General features: G+C 43.7%; 2 long non-coding RNA genes across 2 annotated transcripts; one reads left to right on the top strand and one right to left on the bottom strand.

The window, feature by feature from the left end:
* Positions 1 to 16,717: 16,717 nt before the first annotated feature.
* LOC143270177 (uncharacterized) lies at positions 16,718 to 19,584 on the bottom strand. The gene is made up of 2 exons (XR_013047167.1): positions 19,440 to 19,584; positions 16,718 to 17,029 (listed from the first exon to the last, which is right to left on the bottom strand). It is a non-coding gene; the product is annotated as an uncharacterized LOC143270177 (long non-coding RNA).
* A 95-nt stretch (positions 19,585 to 19,679) lies between these two features.
* Positions 19,680 to 22,807, top strand: LOC121825139 (uncharacterized). The gene is made up of 4 exons (XR_013047049.1): positions 19,680 to 19,829; positions 20,913 to 21,046; positions 22,408 to 22,654; positions 22,735 to 22,807. It is a non-coding gene; the product is annotated as an uncharacterized LOC121825139 (long non-coding RNA).
* The last annotated feature ends 559 nt before the right edge of the window (positions 22,808 to 23,366 follow it).

Here is a 23,366-nt window from a genome sequence, read left to right on the forward strand (position 1 = left end):
GTGAGTGTGTGAGTGTGTGTGTGTGTGTGTGTGTGAGAGAGAGAGAGAGAGAGAGAGAGAGAGAGAGAGAGAGAGAGAGAGAGAGAGAGAGATGCAGAGGAGGACATTGGAGTTACAGGTGGTTGGCTCCGAGCTGTCTAACGCGGCTGCCCGGAACCAAACTTGGTCCTGTGGAAGAGCAGCCAGTGCTGCTCAGCACTGAGCCTCCTCTCCGGCTCCTGCATCTCCACTCCTGACTTGTGTGGCCTTGCTGCCTCTTTCCCTGTGTTCTCCTGTTTTCACGCTGAGGCGAGGGTCTCTGATCTACACTTTCAATAGGATCCGCAGACAGTCCTGGACATGTCTTCTTCCCATGCTTTCACTGTCATGGTCAGGCTAGAAAGCGTAACTCCCAAACAGAGACGAGCTGTACGACCACGTGCGTGATTTCCAGGAGGATCCGGCGGACAGAAAGACCGGCACGTGCTCAGCTGTCTTTCTGTCTGTCTCCTGTTACGGAATTCATAGACGATCTCCTCAGCCTTGTTTCCTCTAGTGATCCCACCGGCCCTGTAAGCGCCGCGGCGTCTGTGACTGGGGTTTATTACTCGGTCCCACAAAGGAGAAGAGACACTGGTGCACTCGTCCCTCACAGATGTCACTGAGTCAGAGGGAGGCGCACATAACACGGCTACTGTTTGGACCTCTCCCCTGGGGACCTCCGTGTGTGGGTGTGTGCGCATGAGTGCAGTGCCGGCAGAAATCAGAAGACTGAATCCCCTAGAGCTGGACTCATAGGTAGTTCTGAACTGCTCACGTGGGCTCTGGTCCTCTGAAGAGCCGTAAGAGCCCTTAACCCTTGAGTCATCTCTCCAACCCTCCCTGAAGATGTCTACACACATTCAGTGCATTAGATCTCTTGGTTAGACAAATATTCATTTCCATGCCATCCAGCAGTGATATGTGTGGGAGATGGAGCTGAGCTTCTGTCTTTGCTTGGCGTTTTTGTCACCCAACAGCATCAGTCAGGTCAACGGAAAGCTGCACATGATGGATAAATAGCCACACCCTACTTTTGAGAAGTTTAAGGCATGAGCTGACACCCAGTGAGCTATTCCAGCTTCACATACTTCAAGGATCACAACCTCAAGGTGGTTACAACAGAGACAGCTATCTACACACAAATGACAATCTTGGGAAAGCCGAGCCCAGAGTTTACTTTGACAAAAATTCAAGTGTTTGGTGTAGCTGTAAAATACAAAATAAGTTTCATATAGCCAACTCAATTCTTACATGAGTCACAAGGTGTTAGGCTTAAAGTCAGGTCTGGGTTTGAGAGAACATTCAAATTCTTCCTCAAACGCCTTTATTAGGACTTAGCTATCATGGAGCACAAGCTCTTCCAATATCTAACAGGAATTTAACCCGTAAGTTTAACCTCTGGATGGTACCATGAAGTTACTAAAGCCGGCACATATTATTGTATGAGTGACTAAGTAACATCTTGAATATGTTTGCTGGAAGAGGATCTGTTTAACAAGAATTACAACAAACAATCTTAAGTTTTGCTTTTTGCTATAGCTTAATGTGTTTAATTCCTCAAACATCCAGAAAAAAAAAAAACAGGAAGAAAAAAGAAAAGACAGCAATGAGCAGGTCTTGAGCAAAGGGATCAAGGTTGGTGTTAAGAATTGTGTGTATAACCACTCAGAAGCAGAGGTTGGCTGATGTCTGTGAGTCTGAGGTTAGCCTGGTCTACATAGTGAATTCTAGGACAGCGAGGGCTATGTAGAGACCCTGTCTTAAAAAAAAAAAAGAACTGCCTGTGAATCATGACCATGTGGTTCAATAAAACGTGTGTGTGTGTGTGTGTGTGTGTGTGTGTGTGTGTGTGTGTAGGGTGAGACAGATGGCTCAATGTTGAACAGTGATTGTTCCTCTTCTGGAGGAACAAATTCTGTTCCTGGCACCCATATCAGGAAGTTCACAACCACCTGTACTTTAGATGTTCATTAACCAGATATTTGTCAACTCTGAGGTCTTATGGTTTGCAGGACTGTGCAAAATATGGGATAACATATGATTGATCAAAATCATGGTCTCTTATCATTATCAGAATGGTCTCTGGTTATTTACAGAGGCCTGGGCATGTAGCAATGATCATAATGTCTTGCATGTTTTCATGAAGAGTTCATACTTGGCTACTTGACTTAATAATCCTAATGCAGCATCCCTCACCTCTGGTCTATTATGGTTAGAGAGTTAAAGACAAGTATTGGGGACTCCTGTTGCCTGTTCCATGTGCCAAGTAGAGTGAGCTTGGGAAACACTGGTGTTTTTCAAAGACTGTGACCAACACCAACTCTGCTTTCTCAGCACTGATGAGCAATGACTCTGGGGAAATATTACATTAAAATATAGATGCTGGATAACAAATATTAGATAGAGCTTTCCACCCTCCTTCTAAACTTAACTTGTTTCATTGTACCCATTTAGTTTAGCTTGTCATAGCCTGAAATTCCTTTCCTAATGTCTGCTCATACCTGAAGGTCCCCAGCGCTTTTAACTAAAGTAATTTTCTGAAAGCCAATGAAAGGTGCACTAGACCAGAAATGGAAATTAAGGATGTGGAAATTGACACGTTCTTCCACCTGAGGAGCTCAAGGAAGGAAAGAGAAAAAGACAAATAAACAAACAATGTTGTTATGATTGATCTTCATCCTCAGTTGGCCTTGGCATCTTAAGAGATTTGTCTCTGGGCCAGTGTATCAGAGGTTTAAGTGAAAAGGGAAGACTCCTGATAAATGTGGGCGGAACCACCTCAGAGACTAGGGTTCTGGAATAAATAAGAAGGAGGAAGCTAGGAGAGTACCAGCATTTCTCTCTCTCTGCTTCCTAGGTGTGAGCCAGATTCCACCACGAGAGCCATGAGCTCCTCCTGTTGCCAGGCATTCCCTGGCATGGCAGACTCTAGCCCCGAACTATGAGCCAAGATGAACTCTTCTCTGCTGCAGAAAGAATTTCTTGTTAGGTATTTGGTCATTGCAATAAGAACAGTCAGTGGCACATTGCTGTCATCATGGATGCAGTGCAGAATCTTCCAACAGAGGCTGTCACACAGTGAGAAACAAGGAAAGGGTAAGTCCATGGAAATGAGAGAACATTGATGGGCTCCAGTGAGTACAGCAGGTGTTCAAATCTTAGTGCTGAATTCCTCCTGGTCTTCCCTGAAGCAACTGCAGTGTGAGGCAAGAAATTCCCAGCTGCCATTGAGAATATTGGTTTTCATGAAATTCTTATTTTACAAGTATTGTCTGAGCAAACTTCAGTGAGGCCCTGACTTAATTACCAAATAATAATTCCAATGTTTGGTCGTAGGAAAAAAATAGAGTTTCAATGTCATGTAGATATTTATAACAAACAATAGTGCTTGATGTAATAGACTCCAAATTATTCTCAATTGTCCTATTGTGTGAATTATTTATGAACTTTTACACATCTGTAAACTCAGAATAGACCACTTTTAACCATTCCATACATAGGACAAGGAAAAATAAATAAATAAAAAGACCAAGTATTTGCCCATGGGATCCACTCATAATTTATCTACTTTGTTCAACATTAGGTGTCACATGTACAAAATGCAATGTTGTTGTTGTTTTCATCCCAATAAGCCTCTCCACTTCATGGCAATCCAAATCAGACCAAATTAGGAAAAGGCCCGGTTTAATGGGTAAAGCGTTCCTGGTGATCCCAGGCCCTGCAGAGAGGAGACGGGGAAGAGAGACCAGAAGAACCACGCATCTGTTTTCCGGGATGCAGCTTATATCCCCTGTGGGAGTGGTCTTGAGCCTCTCTGGAGGAGGAGCTGTGCTTGGCAGGCTTTGAAGGGGCGGGTTTGGGGAAAGAGATGGGGGAGGGGAGTTGAGGTGGATCTTCCACCAGAACATTTCAGACTCTTTGGATATAGGGATAAAGCTCATCTCAAAATCTCCTCTTTGCTGTCAGTGTCTCAAGGTCCACCTAAAAGCCACATTCAACTGACGAGTCAGAGCTAGACTCATGGCAGAGGTTGCAAGCTTTCAGGGTTCACACTTCTAGTCCTCCAAGTCTTCATCATTCAATAGAAGAGCAACGTATGTCATTTATTTAAATAAAGGCTGACACATATAAGCAAGAGAGAAGATCCATTCCCAAGCTCCAGCCATCTTTGCTGTATGGAATAATTAACCCATCACATCCTGAACTTAGCATGGGTGGAAGGAAATGGTTAAGTAGCTGGGTGCCACATGTCACACTACGGGCAACTGGTCTTGTTCCCATCTTCTTTTTCAACAGATTAACGAAGAACCAGAGAGGAGAACAGAACTATTATTGAGGACTTACCTGGGCTAGGAAGTAGGGCACAGTCCACCACTAGTGTTCTGAATATACCGAGCTCTCCTGCCCTCTGGCCTCCTGAGACACCATCGCAAAACTATTTAACACGATTTTAGTTTTAATCCCTGAACACACACTTTCTCAATGTTTTCTTTTCCTGCCAAAATAGTGTCTTCTCCAACACTTGTAAGTATTGGTGTTAAGTGTAAATACAGGACTGAACTCTAAGAGTCCTTGGCTGAGGAGACAGATCAGTCATTAAAATTCTTCCTCTATATAAGCATTGATGACATGAATTTGATCTCTGGAACCTATTGTGTTTGCTATCCCAGTGCTAGGAAGGCATGGACAGATGGATCCGTGGGGCTTATAGGCCAGCTAGCCAAGCATAATTTACCAATCTTGGGTCACTGAAAGACCCTGTCTCAAAAAAAAAAACAAAAACAAAAAACAAAAAACAAAAACAAAAACAAAAACAAAAACAAAACCATAGAGGGCAGGTGTCCTGGCTAGTTCTATGTCAACTTGACAAAAGCTAGAGTCATCTGAAAGGACGAAACCTCAATTGAGAAAATGCCTCTATAAGACCCAGCTAGAGGGCATTTTCTTAATCAGTGATTGATGGGAAGGGCCCAGCCCATGGTCCCTGGCTGGTGGTCCTGGGTTCTATAAGAAAGCAGGCTGAACAAGTCATAAGGAGCAAGCCAGTAAGCAGCTCCCCTCTATGGCCTCTGCATCAGCTCATGCCTCCAGGTCCTGCCCTGTGTGAGTTCCTGTCCTGACATCCTTAGACAATGAACAGTGATGTGGAAGTGTGAGCCCAATAAACCCTTTGCTCCTTGCTTTGGCCATAGTGTTTCATTGCAGCAATAGTGACCCTAACCAAGACAGCAGCTAAAGAAATCTAGTGGATCTCTGGCCTCTACATGCACGGACACATGTGCATGAGCACACACTCCTGAACATAGAACACACATGTCCCTATAACTCCCGGGCATGTACATACATAGGCATACATACTTCCTAAACAAAGAGATCTTACCTACTCCCTTGCTCCTAAACATTCATTCAGCTCATGTGTGTCAAGAACATGCAGGGCTAGAGGAACACAAGAAGGGAAGCTGCTTGCTCTCTCTCGGCTTTCAGAGAGCTGCTGGAAGAGACACACCTGTCATGCATGGAGGTGTGAACATCAGACCATGTGTTTAAGAATTGACACGGATGAGACTGAGAGTCAAGACTCAGCACCACAGAGATGGTTAAGCATTTAAGAGCATGCACCGCTCTTACACAGGACTTGAGTTTGGTCCTAACACCTGCATAAGGCAGAATTCACAGTTACTTGAACCCCTGGGATCCAATGCCCTCCAGACTCTTCAGTTAACTGTGCACATGTTGTATGTATCCACGCAGACATGTATATATACACAGAATCATTAAAAAAAAAATTAAAGAGTCAAGACTCCTCACTCCCGAAGCAAGACAGAGTCACACTGATGGAAAATTCTAGGGGTGATTGGCTAAGATCATTTTCTTAAGAATTATGTTAGGTATGATAAGACTTGTACAGGAATAACTGTTTTTTGTCTGTTTGTTTTTGTTTTGTTGAGACAGGGTTTCTCTGTGTAGCTTTGCGCCTTTCCTGGAACTTACTCTGTAGCCCAGGCTGGCCTCAAACTCACAGAGATCCGCCTGCCTCTACCTCCCAAGTGCTGGGATTAAAGGCGTGCACCACCACTACCCGGCATGGAATAACTATGTTTTACCTTCACAGAGATTTTTTTAATAGAAAAGAATTTTACATTGAAGTGTCAGTCAGAAGAAAGATCTATGATCTGGTAGAGTTTGCACCTAAAGACTGGGGTAAGAAAGTATTGATGTATGCTCCTGGGAGGCGATCTGAAGACTAGCACATCCCTACTTCCAGAGTCTGATGTTCATTTAGTAGTCACCGGTTCACCAATTCCCAGAGTTTGTCACCTGTCTATCATAGTCTTTGCTTGTCAAAGAGTTCAGAATCAACTTGGTTTCCCTACAAATGCATAATGCATCTGATGCAAGCATAACTCATGTGGTCAGTTCTGACTGAGCCGGAGATCCCAGAACCAACCAAGCTCAGTTGACCTGGGTGAAGGGTATCAAGGAGCTTTCCTGGAGACTAGCCAGTTTTTGGAGGGCTGAGGAAGGGAGAATATGCTGGGCAAGAACATGTGGTCCCTTTGTCACAAGAATTTGGGGGTTGGGGAAGGGGAGAACATAAACATGCCCCTGAGGAAGTGCTGATACTTACAAGTTCGGAGGTCCTTACACATGCCTTCCCTATGATGAGCTGTGAGAAAAGCCATGGAGGCAGGGTGAGAACCCTGGATAGTGTTCTTGTTCCATGAGAAGAGAGCTCTGGACAGGCCTTGTGGCTACAGAGCCAGGTGTCTGTCCATCTCTCTAGAACCAATATCTTAGCATGAGAACACAAAGATGGGAGGAATCTCTGAGTGACTGTGTTGAGCAGCTGCTGCAGCCCAAGCTTGTCTCACACAGGAGAGAGAAATAATCCTCTGTGTCATTTAGCCACCAAACTTAGTTCTGCTTACTACAGAACCTGGATTCTGATTCTTAGAGGATCTCAATGCAAAGTGAGGGCTACATAAAGCTTGGGACTACTGAGTGGTCAACCAGGCCCTACATAAGATGAACTGCAAGAGATTCAGAGGCACACTAGGTCAACCCCACCAATAGTTCATACTTACAACAAATAAGGAACAGCTCATAGGGAAGAAATTTCTCATTTGAGAAAGTAGTGTAACAAGGCAAGACACTGAAGGTTTCCTTCATTTTGTATCTTTGCTGAGGCCAGTTCAGATTTAACTAGAATTTTATCTCCTTGATGGAGCATCCCAAGGAAAATTACCCAACTCTATTCTAGGATCAGAGGCCAAGATGCCCCAGTTAATTTATCTTAGCTTCTGTTAAAATGCCTGCTTATAAAGAACATCCCTCACCTCATTCAGCTAACTGCTTGTATTAGCTTCTGTTAAACTGCTTGCTTGTGCAAACCTCCCCATGTAGCTGCTGAGATGCCATGTGGGTTTTGCCTTTAAATGTATATCTTGGTCTAAAAGTTCAGTCCTACAGTTAGGTCCTGAATAGCTTAATGTAGTCGTAGCAGGCTAGAATTAAGACTTTCAGTTGGCTATAAACTGTGTCTGAGTGGTCATCTCCAGTGGGATCCCTATAACAGTGGTGTAGGGGTGCAGTGTGAGTCCACATGTTTTCTAACAGTAAGGCCCAGAATAGAATGAAACTCTACTCTTGCAAATTCCTTAAGCATTCACTCCATAATATTTGACTATATATGTGAGTTTGCAAGTAACTACAAACATTTTCAGGTTCAATATCAAAAATCTATTGACATTGATTCTAATAGTGTTAATACATGGTGTTAGATGCCATCCACACACCAGATGGACTGAGGCCATAGGCCAGGGTAGCTGATGGTTCTGAGGAAGTCCTTCATGAGAATCAGCAGTAATCTATACCCTGAAATAAGAAAAGGTAAAAGCAATTGCAGTTTACAGAGGTAACTGACTAGACAATGATCCACCTCCCCTCTGGAAGTAGGTGAGAGATCCTATCAGAATGTGCACACACTGGCCAGATACATAGATTTTGAATTCATGGTACTTGTGAGCAATCTGGGAGTCTTAATTCTAAAACATCAAGATAGGAACTGAGTTCATTCCCGAGCAGTTCATAAAACCAAGCATGTTGGTACCTGCCTGTAATCCCAGCACTCAGGATATCCGGACTGAAAGATCAGGAGTTCAAGGTCATCTTTAACTGTTCAGCAAGTTCAGTGCCAGCCTGGGCTTGAAAAAATGATCAACATAACAAATAACATATAGCCATCAAACTGACTCAAAGCGAACCCCTTCCTCAAGTGTGTGCCCTGCTCAGAGACAAAAGTGAATACCAGCCTAACATAATTCACAAAGCTAAGGCATCAAGGGGAATAACAAAGCTGTGCTGGAATTTACCACACAGAAAGAGCACAGAGACCAGTAAGTGAAATGCAGGCTGGAGGAAAGGGTTTGATGATTGGGCACAGAAAGGGAGCTAACTAGTGTGAAGGCAGATATGCAGGCATTGTGTCAAGTTTAGCAGAGTGTGACATAAGGAGAAAACAGAGATAAAAGCATTCTCCATGGACGGCTGTATTGGCACATCCCAGAAAAGCTGATAATAGAATGAGTGGGGAGGGGCAAGGTCACCATTGATAAGGATGGAATGTAGTTTTCAGACTCAAGTCTCTGCAATGCTCCGAAGGCAGAAATGTAGCACCCGCTAGGGAGAACTGGAAGAAAGAGAACTTCTATAAGATGTATGTGCTAAGCACATGCAAAAGATTAAAGCGAAGAGCTTACTCATCATTCTCAAAACAATGAGGAAAACGGACAATTCAGCTCCTCGGAACAGCAGCTTAGACTGATAGTTGTCTACCAGCCACACATAAAGACTAGAGAATGTGTCTTTAAAATGGGATGAGATAAAAATGCCTAAGTGGTGAAATCATATAAACAAAAACTACTAAGAGCAGAGCAAAATGGGAAAATAGGAAGAGCTACTTCAGTTGAACCTTATTTTTAACAACTCAAACACCCAATGGGATTTTCAGTTCAAAAATTGATAATGGTTATCATTTTATTAAGGAAGCCCAAGAGAATGCATCTCAGCAAGAGAGAAATTTTATCACCAATGAAAGGACTTCATATCAAGAATGACAGGGAAAAAATGAAACAATAACTATGTCGAGTTAAAAAAAATATCTTATGGCTGAAACTCTGAGAAAGTTATATTCAGGACAAAAATCACATCCAATCCTGAGGTGGAAGGAGGATGGGGGAACCAGAGCATGAGAGGAGCGAAGATTTCCTTTGTCCTCTGAGAAGGCGAACCCACTCAAGTGTGGACTCTGATAAATATGCAGTGGTAGTACTGGAGAAAAATGGAAATAAGATAAAGGAGATATCTATGCAGAAGGAGCAAAGAAAAGGAGGAAATTCACACAACCCGGACCCTGACAAGCAAGATTATGTACATAAACAGGAAGGGGTTGAAACTGTGTTCCAGGTAAATGATGGAACTTTCCAGTACAGGCATAATTGAGCTCACTCTATAGAATGTCAGCAAGAGATGGCTTTGGCTGTTTTACAGAGACAAAAGAGTATAGAATCATAAAAATACAAGCAACATCATCTTCAGATTTAATTTGCTCAACGACTTCAGTCATTCTTCCCTGGACTTAGAATGAGGCACAGTATGTGCTTGTGTGAATTGTGACACACACATGCATGTGCATATATACACATACACATACAAACATATATACATACAATACATATACATACAATACAATACTGCAGTCAACACTTTGCAGTTACACTGAACAGGCTTCTCTTCTTTCAGAATGCCTTAGGTGAAATCAAATAGATCCATGTCTAAATCAGAGCTGTCCAAAGCCCAGACAATAGGAGCCGTGCAGAATTAACCCCTCATGGGCTCTCAAGGGACTCAGGTGTCTAGTTTCTGTGCACCTGCTGGCTTTCTGCATACAACATCTCATCACTCTGTGTGCTGTGGCCAACACTTTTGTACCCCCCCCTCTCTCTCTCTTTCTCTCTCATTTTACATTGGAGAGATGATTCAGCAGTTAAGAGCACTGGCTGCTCTTCCAAAGGACCCCAGTTTGGTTCCCAGCACCCACAAAGTGAAGATCTCTGTAAATCTCCTGCCAGAGGACCTATGTCCATATCTGACCACTATGGGCAAATGTACACACAAGGTACAGAGACACATATGCAGGTAAAATATTCATACCTACAAAATAAAAAGAAGCAAATCTTAAAACCCATTGAAGTCCTGAATTTACTTTTACAGCATTAAAGCAGGTTAAAGTTTGTTTTGTAACTTTGGAATTCTACCATACTCGTGGTAAGTGAACATTCTTTGTGGTATAATCAGGGTGGAGTGAGAATTCCGTGAACTGGCTGGAAGAGAGGGGATCTGTCCCAGTGCAGGGGCCTCAGACAGAGCCTTGTCCACACCCTGTGAGGAAAAGCTCCCTAAAAAGTCTCCCTGGAGACTTGAGTATTCAGAAAATCCATGCTTTACCATTAAGGCTGATCTCAATGCGCAGCAGCACTTACCAGCTCAGGATCCATCACATCTCCCAGCTCCACCTTAAATATTCAGCTGTCGGATAAAGTAACGCTTATTCTCTGGAGAGCGCAGGTTATATTTTTGTATTAAGATCAAAATTTCACAACTCCACAAATCCTGTGAACATGTTGCTCTCGAGTAAGCCACAAGACACGGACTGCTTTATTTTGGTATCTACTGAGACACTACTGTCTGCCAGTGGGAAAATTTTCTGTAATAACAGGGAGTCGGCACTCTGCCTCCTATGTAGATACCTTATAAACCTCAATAGCATAAACGGAAGAATTAATGCTAAGCTATGACCACCACGCTGTCCTAAGGTCCCAGAGTCTCCCCCTCCTCCCCCTGTCGTTCTCTCTTTCTGTTGATTTCCTTCTTGCATATTCTTGCTATCTTCTTCACTGGTGTTTCCCTTCTCCCAGTCTCCCTTCACACCCCTCTCCTCACCTCTCTTGGTAGAAATTCCAGCTACACTTGGTGCCAAAATAAAAGACCAGAGATGTAAAGACTATTAACATCTTATCGGCGGATACTCCTTACACACAGTACTGGTTTTCAAAAAGATACTTTCATTACAGTGTACAGTGTACATTGAACACACTCCCTTCTGGCCCAGCCCTCTCTTGTCTCCCTCCTTTCTCCTTCTCTTAGCCCCCTTAGTTTCCCTAAAACAGTTTCACTCAACTTTGACTGGACAAAATTCCATTGTGCATGTAGACTGCATTGCCCTGGTCCATCCCTCTGCTTTTTTTCTTTTGTTGTTGTTGTTTGTTTGTTTTATAGTTCCATAACTTGGCCATCATGAATAGTGATGCAACAAGCGTTAACATTCAAGGATGTCTGTGGTCAGATCTGGAGATCTTCGGATGAACGCCCGAGAGCGCTGTAGCTAGGTCATCTGGTAGAAGTATTTTACATGATTTCTGTCTTGTTTTGTTTTCTGAGGAACCTCCATAGTGATTTCCTGGTGGCTGGAATAGTTTCCAGTACCATGAGCAGTGTGCAAGGGATCCCTTTTCTCCTCATCCTTCCCAGCAGTTGCTTTTTGTTTTATTTTCCTAGTGACAGTCATTTTGACTTGGTTGATTTGAATTCTCAGTGAAGTTTTGTGTTTTCTGGTGACTGTAATATTGAATATTTTTCATGTTTCAGGATATTTATATTTCATCTTTTGAGCAGTTGACATTTCACTAACTCATTTATTGACTACTTTGACTTCTTGATACTTAAATTTCAAGTTTCTTTAAATATTCTAAATAGCAGTCCTCTGTCAGATGTGTAGTTATCAAAGTGTCTCCCCCATTCTACCAGCTTTAAAGACAACTTTGGGTTTAAGCTTTTAAACCCAAAGCATCTTGTTCTTGGGGTTATATAGAGGCTCATATGATAAATCTCTGTCTCCATACAAATATCAGGTATATGTGTCCTTCATTAGAAGACCTTCAAATCTAGGAAGCACATTTCTTGAAAAACTGAGTCATGGTTTTATTCCTTCATCCATCCTTGCATCCAAGCATTCTTCCATCTATTTATTTCTTTAACATTGTTTTTTATTATAGGATCAATTTTATTACAAGGTGTTAATGACCCCTAAACCCATTACATGTCAAATGTGGTTTTATTGCTGAGGGTCACAATGTGAACAAGACACAGCCCATGCCCTTACAGAGCCCTATCCTCTCAAGGGTCATCATCCTGCAAGCTCATAGTCTTGTGAAATTTTTCTAGAACATTGAGCAATATAGGAGAATGCCACTATAATTAACAGTACTTAGAGGGTGAAGAGTCATGAATGCATCAGTTTGTGGTAACCGAGGATGACCATGGGAACAGGGAGGGTCCTCTGGAATTGGCTGGTGCCATAGTGGCATAAGTCTGTGATAATACTGCCTAGAACTCACTGGGAGAAGAGATGTGAGCAGTCTTACACAGAGCCTTCCCACAAGATAGAAATATCACAGAGTCAGGTAGCAGCCTCACGCCCTGAGTGAGGCCAAAGGTGTGGTACAGCGGCTCTCCGAATTACCTTACCCTCTGCTTGCTGCAAGCAGACGCTTTTCATGCAGGAGTTGGCTTCTCCTGCTAAATATATCCCTGTTCATCTGCAACAGCCACCTTCGCAAATGAGATGCAGAATGTTCCAGAGAACATATGTCCAGCAACTTCTTTAACACCAGCCTCAGAAACTGTGCAGGCATCCTTTGCTCTCCCTTCCCCGTCTTATGCCCCCCCCCTCCATCAAATATCAAAAGCCTGCCGCATGCCTACAGGACAGGAACATTTCCCGCCCCCCTAAGGTCTAGAACTATAAATCCCACATCTTACTGAGCACATTGTAAGGCCCGGGAAATTTAGTAGAGAACATTTGCAAGCGACCTTTGCAACTGAGTGGTTAATGGCGAGCCGTGACATGAGCTTACAAGGCACTAATGAAATGAACGGACGGGAAAATGGGTGACCATATTAGTCTGTAGCTTGCTGGGAAGCTTGGAAGACAAGCTAAGAAAGTTCACTTCAGAGGGGCCCTCTTCCGTTTCCTGTACTGCAGGGAGCAGGAATTAAAATTTGGAAAGGGAATTCTACTTAGAGTCGGAGATGGTAAAGGGCCCAGACTCTAGGGACTGCTTCAATTCTAGTGTAAATGATGGCGTGAATTGGGTCCCATCCCATCTGTGTTCACACCCTGAAGCCCTTCCCTCAGCTTCTCAGACCACGATCTTACTTAGGAACAGGGTGTTACAGGCACGATCACCTAGGACGAGGTCACACGAGCGCAGGCCGTTTGCTTCACCCAGTCTGGCTGGTGAATAGAGAAGACACAGAGTGGGTCACAGGGGAATAGGCAAGAAGTAAAGCCAGAGCCTGGCGTGGTTCTTCTCCTGGAAGAGAAGCAACCTGCCCACTGCCATGAGGGAGGCCAGGAACAGTGGCCCTGAAGCTACTGGGAGAAACCAACCCCTCCAGAGTGGTGGGACGGCACACGCCAGTGGTTCGTGTGGCTTCCACTGCGGCACCTTATTACGACAGCAAGTAAATTCAGACACCGATGAACTCAGACACCCATACTACAGCATGCTGTTATTTGCTAGGGGTAAGTGTTTGAAGCACAATTATGGAATCATCCACAACAGAAGATTGTCTCCTTTAATAAACAGATACTTTTTCAGAAATTGAGAAAATTAGCACATTCCAAAATTCTCCTGAAATAGGTACTAAACATTATTAGGAAGCCCATCAAGGCTAACCCAGAATTCTGTATACCTCATTAACACCTTCAGAGAGACCATTAATTAAATCCTGGACATGACAGGATTCTGAGCAGTTGGAATTTGTGCTTTAAAAATAGACAACTTTTGTTCCCCTCCCCATCTGAAATCTGTGATTCTGTCTGCGGCACACTTGTGTCTGCGACACACTTGTCGCGCACTGTGCTCCGTCTGTTGACCCTCCAGTTCTGAGACCGTGGGAAGAGGAGGCTTGTTTTCTGGAGCGGACACTGGACTGGGCATTGCTAAGGGTTCTGACAAAGTGGAGGGCCAAATGGCCTCTTGCTCCTGGTTGGATCTGCCCCAGTCAACTGGCAGGGGATGCGACTGCTTTTCAGAACGATTCATTAAGAACTGTTTCCTAAGTGTTAATGCAGAGGACGTGTGTGTTGTGTTTTTCATTTGTTTTTGTTTCTTCAGTACACATGGTGAAGAATGGATTTGATCACTAGACAAGACCTGGTTCTGTTATTGGTGACGCTGGGGCATAGAGAGCCAGCTGGACACTGTTTGGTGCCGTGTCCCTCCGAACTACAACTTCTGTGGTCTTTCTCTTCCTTCACACATAATTAGTCTCTGAATGAGAGAAAATAGAGGCCTTCCCAGCCTCCTTTAAGGCACATTAGGAAACCCAAGCAAAGCAAGCTTTATCACTCCTGGTTTTGACTATAAGTTTGATTCTGGACTGGAAAGATCATCTCTGTCATTGCTATTTTTTAAAACTGAAATCCAGGGACATCTGCTAATCTTGCAACTTCCTTGAAATGTTGTCATCCTGCTGGTTGCTAATAATGCGCAATAAATAGTAAGTGCTAACTGAATGACTTACACGAATCACATGTGTCCTCTCTGACCTCAGGGTCTCCATCTGCAGAGGAGGGTGTACAAGCCCCCTTCAGCATCTCCATGGTGACATCAGACCTCAGAGAAGGTGCAGCATTAGTGTTCTTCGGGGTTTGTGTGCTAGCAAACACCAAAGGAGGGAATTGTTGAATGGATACAAAAAATCTGCAGAATCATGGAAGATTGGAAGATACATCAAAAAAAAAAAAAAAGAAAGAAAGAAAGAAAGAAAAAGAAAAAGAAAAAAAAAGTCACCTAAGGCCAGGCGTGGTGGCGCACGCCTTTAATCCCAGCACTCAGGAGGCAGAGGCAGGTGGATCTCTGTGAGTTTGAGGCCAGCCTGGGCTACCAAGTGAGTTCCAGGAAAGGCACAAAGCTACACAGAGAAACCCTGTCTCGAAAAACCAAAAAAAAAAAAAAAAGAAAAAAAGAAAAAAAAGTCACCTAAGAGAGAGAACAGGCAGCCTGCATGCCCAGCAGAAGTTGTCATGAGAGGGAATGGCACTGCCACCCACAGACAGAGCACATGGAGCATCCTGGGCTATCTGCAATTGTGGACCATGACATCGACATGTACACCTCTTGCCTCATAGTGGCCACTCGTACAGGCAAAGAGGAAGGAGCTGGGGAAATCTACGGTCCCTTCATGGGCATGTCCCCTGTGTCCAGTTCCCTCCATTCATCCCCCACCCACCCTATAACTGCACCATCAGCTGAGAACCAAGTCTTTAGGTCACAAGTTCTTGAAGCACATTTAAGATCAAACCACAATAACCCCGGCCCTTTGCAAGGAAGCCACTGAAGGACACGCTTCGCTGAGGTGGGTTGAAAGGGGTGCAAGATCCACAAAAGGGGCAATGGGTGATAGATGAAAAATGATCTAATAGAGAGAGAGAGATGCTCAGAAAAATCCCAAGAATCTGCTGAAGATATATGCCAGAGCAATCAAGAAAAGGTGATTGACTGGAGAATCAGAGGCAGAGAGAGAGACAGAGAGATAGAAATAGAGAGACAGACAGACACAGGGAGAGACAGACACTGAGAGAGACAAAGAGAGAGACAGAAAGACACAGACAGAGAGAGACAAAGACAGAGAGACAGAGAGAGAAAGAGACAGAGAGACAGACACACAGAGAGAAATATCAATTAGATAGAAGAAAAGTAAAAAACAACAACAACAACAAAAAAAAAAAAGAACCACAAAAAACCCATGAGCAAGGAAGGGAGTTCAAGTTTGAATATAAATCTTTTTAGACCCCATGTGAAGTGACTCAGTCCATGCTTGGATGGCCCTGCTTTCTCTATGTTGAGCTATCGTGTGTGTGTGTGTGTGTGTGTGTGTGTGTGTGTGTGTGTGTGTGTGTGTGTGTGTTTAGTGTTGCACCATGGCTCACATGGGGAACATAAATCAGATTACTTATATGCTGTGTGTATTTCACCTAGCAAAGCCTCCTTGGAAAAAGCAGCCATGGAGTAGGCAGCGACTTGGACTCCAGGAGGGTGTGGGGCTTCTGCAGGTGGATTATAAAGGAGGTTTGCCTGAGGAGCAGCAGGAGATCTGACTCATTATTAGCGAACATTCTTCATATCCACATGAACATGAAGATTCCAACACGAATACCCCTCCATGCCTGGAAATGCCGACTCCTCACACATGAATGTTGCCGATCCTTTGGGCATTTGTACTTTCGGGGTAATTGACGGTCTTGACAGGCAGGTTTTCAGTTTGCTGCCTGTCTGCCTCGTCCACCTCCTCAGATCTCTCTGGTGTCCCGTCCCGTCCCCCCCCCCCCCCCCGCGGCTGTCCTTGCATGTTAGGTGATCCTGGGGAATTTATACACATTAGTGACATTAAAACAAAACTGTCATCAGTGTGGAGATCATCTTCTCTGCAGAATATTCTTTAAGTGTCTGACTATTATTGATCTTGGCTCAGTAGCTTTAGCTTTTCTTAATCTCACAGTGCCCTAAAGTTTCTATTTGGAGGAATTTGTGTGTGTTTGTGAGAGAGGGGGGCCACAGTAAGGGCCAACTTCATTTTCCCACAAGTATTTATTTTTGTAAGAAGCTTCTGGAAATAAAAAATCTTTTCCCGTGCATGACCTATTTGCAGTAACGACTGAGCCTGTCAGTGTCTCCTGTCAGTTCTTGATGTATTTATGATTTCTCTGTTGTCTTCTTATGAGGAGACTGCTGTTACAATAGGAGCTCCTTAGAATATTTTAATATTTGATAGCACAGATCCACCTCCGTTATGCATACGTTCCACATTGTCCTTGGCAATGTTCACACATTTACTCTTCTGTATAAATTCATATTCAATTTGTACAGTTTCCAAATACACCCTAATTTGTAAAAGACATTTTATTAGACTTAATTATTTATTTGGGAGCATTGATATTTTAATTTGGAATAAAACTCACCATTCTTAATTGTTTTCTTTGTGTCTTTGCATGCAATATAGTTGGCTCTGTGTGGGATTTACATATTTATCGTTGTATTTGACACTGTCTACTTCAAAGTTATTTCACTATGCTAATAAGCCTCATTTGTTACTCTTCTACTTAATTCTGTAACTGGTTTTGGAAAGAAAACGATTCTATGTTCCCCATATCCTGCACCTTATGGAAATGGTCTTATCTGGCGCGTTCATTTTTATTTAAGCAATTCTGTTTCTGTTCTCTGAACGTGTAGCAGTGTCTGTAAGAAACACTTACAGGTGCTCACCCTGTGAGCTTGGGTTTCACAACTGTACCACACAGACCTCCCAGCCTGGCAGATAATGGCCATCCTCTTCTTCCCGCCTCCCTTTCATGAGATTTTCCTAAGATTTCTTTCTTGGGGTGATATAATGTTTGCTGTGGAATTTGACAGACACTCTTTCCAAGCCCTTGTATTTTTGACTTACTGGGGTGGAATTTTCATTAAAGACTAGCACATGCTTTCAATAAATTTTGCTTCATCCCTTGGGTCTGTTTCAGGTCAAGATGGACAGTGTCCAGTTTGGTCTTCCTTCACTCTTCCATACTGCCTTCCGATGGGTTCCCTTTGATGTCCTCCATTGTGTCTGTGTGTCTGTGTGTCTGTGTGTCTGTGTGTCTGTACTCCCGATAGCTGCCCATCCACACACTGGTCCTGTGCTGTGGAGCAGATGTGAGACCCCATTTCTAGAGATGCCCAGGCCCATTCTTCAGACACCTCACCTCAGACCCTAGGAAACATTTGATCAAGCAGGGACTGTCAGAATCTCTTGTTTCCCACCAAAACAGTAGATAACCTCAAAGTTTGGCAGAACACATTGATCATCCTCAGTCAGTAAAACACCCGACCTTTACCTTCCAGGGTGACGGTCACTTGAGTCAGGAGGGTGTGTCTTCTTGTCACACTGCTTTGGAGACAACTGGGGCTAGAAAGGTGTGAGCTAAGAACTGTGCAAAGTACCCACTTCTCAGAGTTGCCCATGCTTTCCTAGTAACCTCAGTCACATTAGGAAACATCTACACTTGTGGGGCAAGTCTCTCCAGCTCTACCCACGGCCACACTGGGATTTTGTTATAGGATTAAGTTGTGCCCTAGCCATCTGCTGATCATCACTGGGCACCAATGCAAAAAGAAACAAAAATGGAATCATAAGATGTCTCCACATTTTAAGATTTTATTTATTTTCATTTTATGGTTCTGAGTTTTTGCCTATGTATCTTTATGTACACCATGTGCATGTTTGGTGCCCACAGAGGCCAGGAGAGGAGTGCAGATCACTTGGACTTAGTATTAGGAGGAAGCTGTGAGCCACCGTGGAGTTGCTGGGAACTGAACCTGGGTCCTCTGCAAGAACACTAAAAGGTCTTAACTCCTGAGCCCTGAATCCTTCCACATTTTAAAGGATTAGGGAAGGCTTGTTTCATATCGTAAATGTCACATGCACAATGGTTTTACAGAACTTATCTATCTCAGAGCATTGGGGCTAGAAGTGATTGTGTTCTGTCTGTCTTGAAATGCAATGAGTTATTTTGCTGAACAAAGGGTGTTATATAATTCCTGAGTTTCAGTATTGGCCAGAGCTGGCTGGGTGCTCGGGCTCCATGCTTTATTTTCATGCCTTACTGGATTCTCGCTATCAGTTGCTTCCTGTGCTGCCTATGTGGGCCTTTGATCCGACCGTCATTGTCAAATACCTTTGTGGAAATGTCAGTCATAATTAAGTCTAGACACATGTAAATACGGATCACACATAGGGAATGGCTACTTCAACACGTGTAAACAATTTTGTTTCTTCTCCTATTACAATTTTTTTTTTTTTTTTTTTTTTTTGGGTTTTTCGAGACAGGGTTTCTCTGGACTCACTTGGTAGCCCAGGCTGGCCTCGAACTCACAGAGATCCGCCTGGCTCTGCCTCCCGAGTGCTGGGATTAAAGGCGTGCGCCACCACCGCCCGGCCAAATTTTTGTTGTTCTAATACCTGGTATATAGTCGGCTCCTGGCAAAGAATCGCCTTTGGAGACTGCACCCCAGGTCGACCTGTGATAGGGTCAGGGGTTGATTTTAACTCTTGAATCCTGGAATGATGTGCCAGAGATAGTAGCAAAGGGGCTTTTGGGTGTTGATTTTGATATTGTGATGTGGAAATCCTCAAGACCATAGTCTAAGCAGGGTTTTATTTTACTGTAGGCTACTTAGCATGGTTTTGACATAGTTCTAGAAGTTTATTAAAAAGACAGTTAACAAAAACCTTCGGAGCATCTTTCTGATACTCACTGTTGCATTTTGAGAAAGGAGTGCTAAGCCTGAAGTCCTGTGCTGTTCTTAGCCTTCAGGCCCTGGAACTGCATTCTGCCCAGAAGTCTGGTATCCAGTGTATTCACGGAGCCAGGGGTCTCCTTGTCTGCCACTCAGGGAAGAGGGAGGAGAAGAGCAGTCCTCTATGACATCACAGCCAGGCTGCAGAACATGTCCTATTGTTGACTGGCTTCTGGCTCCCTCATTCTGCATCACTGCTCTGCCTGGGCCAGGTGTAGTGAGAGATAGGCCTTTCTATCCCTGCTCAGGTTGAGGAACTTTGTTTCTTGTCTAGGAGGTGCTGTGGTGGAGAGCCGCCTGCCTTTGAAGTTTCAGAACTAACGGCCCTTCTTTCTGCTCATGTCCCTGGTAACCCTGGACTCCACATCAGTCCTAGCTTAGAGCTACAGTGTCAACCACACTTCTCTTTCTTCTGCAAAAACAATACCTAAAACAGATCATATTTTGAACTCTTTTATGATATATATGCAATATATATGATGTATTAAATATATAGTATATATAATATGTATGATATATCAGCTATAGATCATATATATGTGTGTACATTGACATAAAGGTCAGGGTAGAGTATGCAATCTCTAAATTCTCAGATTCTTTGATCCATGCAAACAAAAATTTCCAGGAGAAATACAGACTGTATGCCCAGTGGCTTTATCCTCAGGTGTGTTCAAAAGGAAACCTCCCCAGCCAGTGCGCCCAACTGTCTACGAAGTCCCTGCATGCTCATCTGAAAAGACTCAGTACTCTGTTGTTCCTCAACAGAGCACAGAATGTATATAAAGGTGTCACGCCCTGTCTACAGAGAGACACATGTACACATTCAAAGTGCAGGAGGCAAATTCCAGGGAGGGTGGGGCTGAAGACCCGCATGGACTTGGTAGACAGCGACAGCAGCTTTTCCTATGATCCAAGTAAGTGTTGAGAGGTCCGTGGATTGTTCTGAGAACAGAGACGACACCTCAGGCCATGAGTGGGTTTGAACTTAGCAGAGGTCAGAGAATGGGGTACTGGGAATTACAGACTCTGACTCTGACTATCAATATTGGTCTTTCCACACTTTACTGTGTGGTGTATGTGTGAACGTGAGCACCTGTGCACATGTGTTTCCATCTAGGAGTCTTGATCAAGTCCCTAATCAAACACTTTCTTTTATAATTGTTGCTGTGGTCATGTCCCCTCACAGCAGTAGAACTGTAACTCAGCCTGGCCCCTTTCCTCATCTTGGGTTCTAACTCTTGGTCCTTCACATGAGCATGGAGGAAAGGTTGACATTGGGAATTGACCTCAATTGTTCTCTACCATGTTTCTTGAGACCAAATCTTATCCTGAACCCAGAGCTCACTGGTTTAAGTAGCTTCGGGGTTTGGTTGTCTCCACTTCCCTGCCCTAGGATGCATGCTGCTCCTTCTGGCTTTTTTTTTTTTACAGGTTCTGGGAGATCTAACTCATATTCTCAAGCTTGTGAGGCAAATACTTTACTGACTGAAGCATCTCCCTGGCCTCACTGTTTCCCCCGACCTTGAACCACAGTGGACTGTCCCTTTACAAGTGCCCACTTCACAGTGAGTTGCATAGTAAAGCTGGTCCTAAGTTTTAATTTATTTGTATATTTTTACATTAATGATATACCGTTTTCTAGTGCCTTTCATAGTTTGAAACAGGATTTTGTTAAGAATTGGAATCACTGGTCTGTTCAGCTTGCTGATTCACCATCCAGGAAGGTTCCCTAGATTTAAAACAGTAAGGCGGAGGAGAAAACACACTCAATATGAATTCTTATATTCTGTTTGTTCCTAATGGTGTGAAGGGTATGTGTGGATTCTGAGAAACACTGTGCCCAGTCAGGTTTGTCCAGGGGATTGCCCTAAAGATGTCACTCTCTGTGAGTCTTTCAGAAAGAGCATCTCATCAAAGACAGAAGTAATGGGTCCGAGGGGTGCTGTGATACCCTCAAACACTCAGGTCAGCAGCCACTGCCTCCAGAATGTTTTCCCTTAGGTCAGCGGGAATCCTGCTGTAAGAGAAAGGCCCTGGCAATCCTCTCATCTCCCCAGACTAAGTGCTCTGAGCCAGCTTCTCCACTTGAGTATCACAAAAACCTCCCCAAACCATAAATCTTCCGAGCTCGTCTCCAGACAGAGCAAGCGCTGCACCCATCAGCACTTTGCTGGGCATTTGGACTCCTCATTACTGACATAAAAATAGGAGAATCAGGAAAAAGGGAAACCGATTTGGAATTCAGAGCCTGATAAAAGATCACTGGGGGAAGCTAGAGAGAACAATGGCTGCTTTGTCCTTTCTCACCCCATCATAAGCTCAAGTGGAAAACGGGAGCATTTAGATGAGAAATGATCTCCCAGGACCAATCCCCTGGACAGCGCTGTGAGATTTTAAAAAAGCAAAGTGTGTTCCAATGGGCTAGCCTGCACTATTTCCATGTTTGCCACTGAAATCTTCATGGCATGATCTGTGAACAGCAGGTTCTAAATAAATGATGGATGAATTAAAGAGGGAATAAAAAGTTCATAAAAGAAGGTAGAGTCTGAAACGACACTTCTGAGTCTGGTTTGGGGTGATGTTACAATAACAACTAATAAAAATAGATGTAAAAGTTCACTTTAAATAACACCCTTTTCAAATGAATCAGCGAGCCAGGGAACAGGGAGGATGCTGAACCATCCCGTGGATTTCATTTGTCTTGGAGGCCACTTTGTCCTCTACTTCAAGGAGAGCAAAGAGACAGCTGCCCATCATTTTTAAAGGCTTCCTCTATGGCCTGAATTATATTTTTAAATGAGCCCCTAAAGCCGCATTCGAATGCTAAAGCATGCATCCTAGTCTCCCCGTGCTCCTGAGGAAGCCACTGCCTGATTAGCCTGTGAGCAGATCTACTGGTTCCTTAAGACAAGAATCTCTGTTGCAGGTACAGCTGACTCGAAGGGATAACCTCTCTATGCACAACCTCCTTGAAGGTAAAGAAAAAAGACAACCCTGAGCTGGAGAGGGGAGAGCAGGGGAAGATCCCTTTAGATGACCAGTGTCCTGTATGCAGCCTGCCTCCTTGCATCTTCTGTGATGTGTCTTACTGGAAAAGCTGCAATGAACAGCTTGAGGCTGGGGTTAAGGTGGCATGACGATCAGTGCCGTTGTTGCCAAAGTTTAAATCTGAGGTAAGAAAGAGTGATCTGCTGTTTGTTATTGCTGGAGATGACAAGAGTCTATGTGTGCAATTGGTCACTGTGACCTTTAGTTCTGTGCCCAAGGATTCAACCAGCTGTGATAAAGGAGATAAGAAAAAGAGGACAAGGATGAAGGAGAAGGAGGAGGAGGAGGAGGAGGAGGAGAAGAAGAAAGGTTATATATTGAATAAGTATAGTTTTTTTTTTTCCCCCTTGATCCGTAAACAGCCCAGCAGCAGGACTTTTCCATAGGATTCACAGCATATTAGGTATTGGAAGTCATGTAGAGATTGTGAACCATACATGAAAGGATGCATACAGCTTCCGTGCACATACTGAATCTTCTTGCGTACATGAGCACCTACAGATTTGGGGTTCCATAGAGGTCCCAGAACAAGTCTCCCACAGATACTGAGGCAACTTAGCCTGATGATGGTGAGAATTATATATCCGTACCTACCAGACCCTCATCCAGTAATGAATTAACAATATATTATGTCACCAGATTTCAGCTCAAAGTAAAGAAATACCTTCTCCTTGCAAAACAGATTGGTTTTCTTTTTCGCTATTTGGGGGCTTACTGGATATAATCATCTGATTCCCACCAGACCCTTGAAATATAAAAGCAAACCCCCATGAGTCATCTATTAGTAAGTGCTCAGTGTTTTAGGGTTGCTAAGAGCTGGGGCCACACAACATGACA

This window comes from Peromyscus maniculatus, chromosome 22 (genome assembly GCF_049852395.1).
Source record: "Peromyscus maniculatus bairdii isolate BWxNUB_F1_BW_parent chromosome 22, HU_Pman_BW_mat_3.1, whole genome shotgun sequence".
Classification (NCBI taxonomy): domain Eukaryota; kingdom Metazoa; phylum Chordata; class Mammalia; order Rodentia; family Cricetidae; genus Peromyscus; species Peromyscus maniculatus.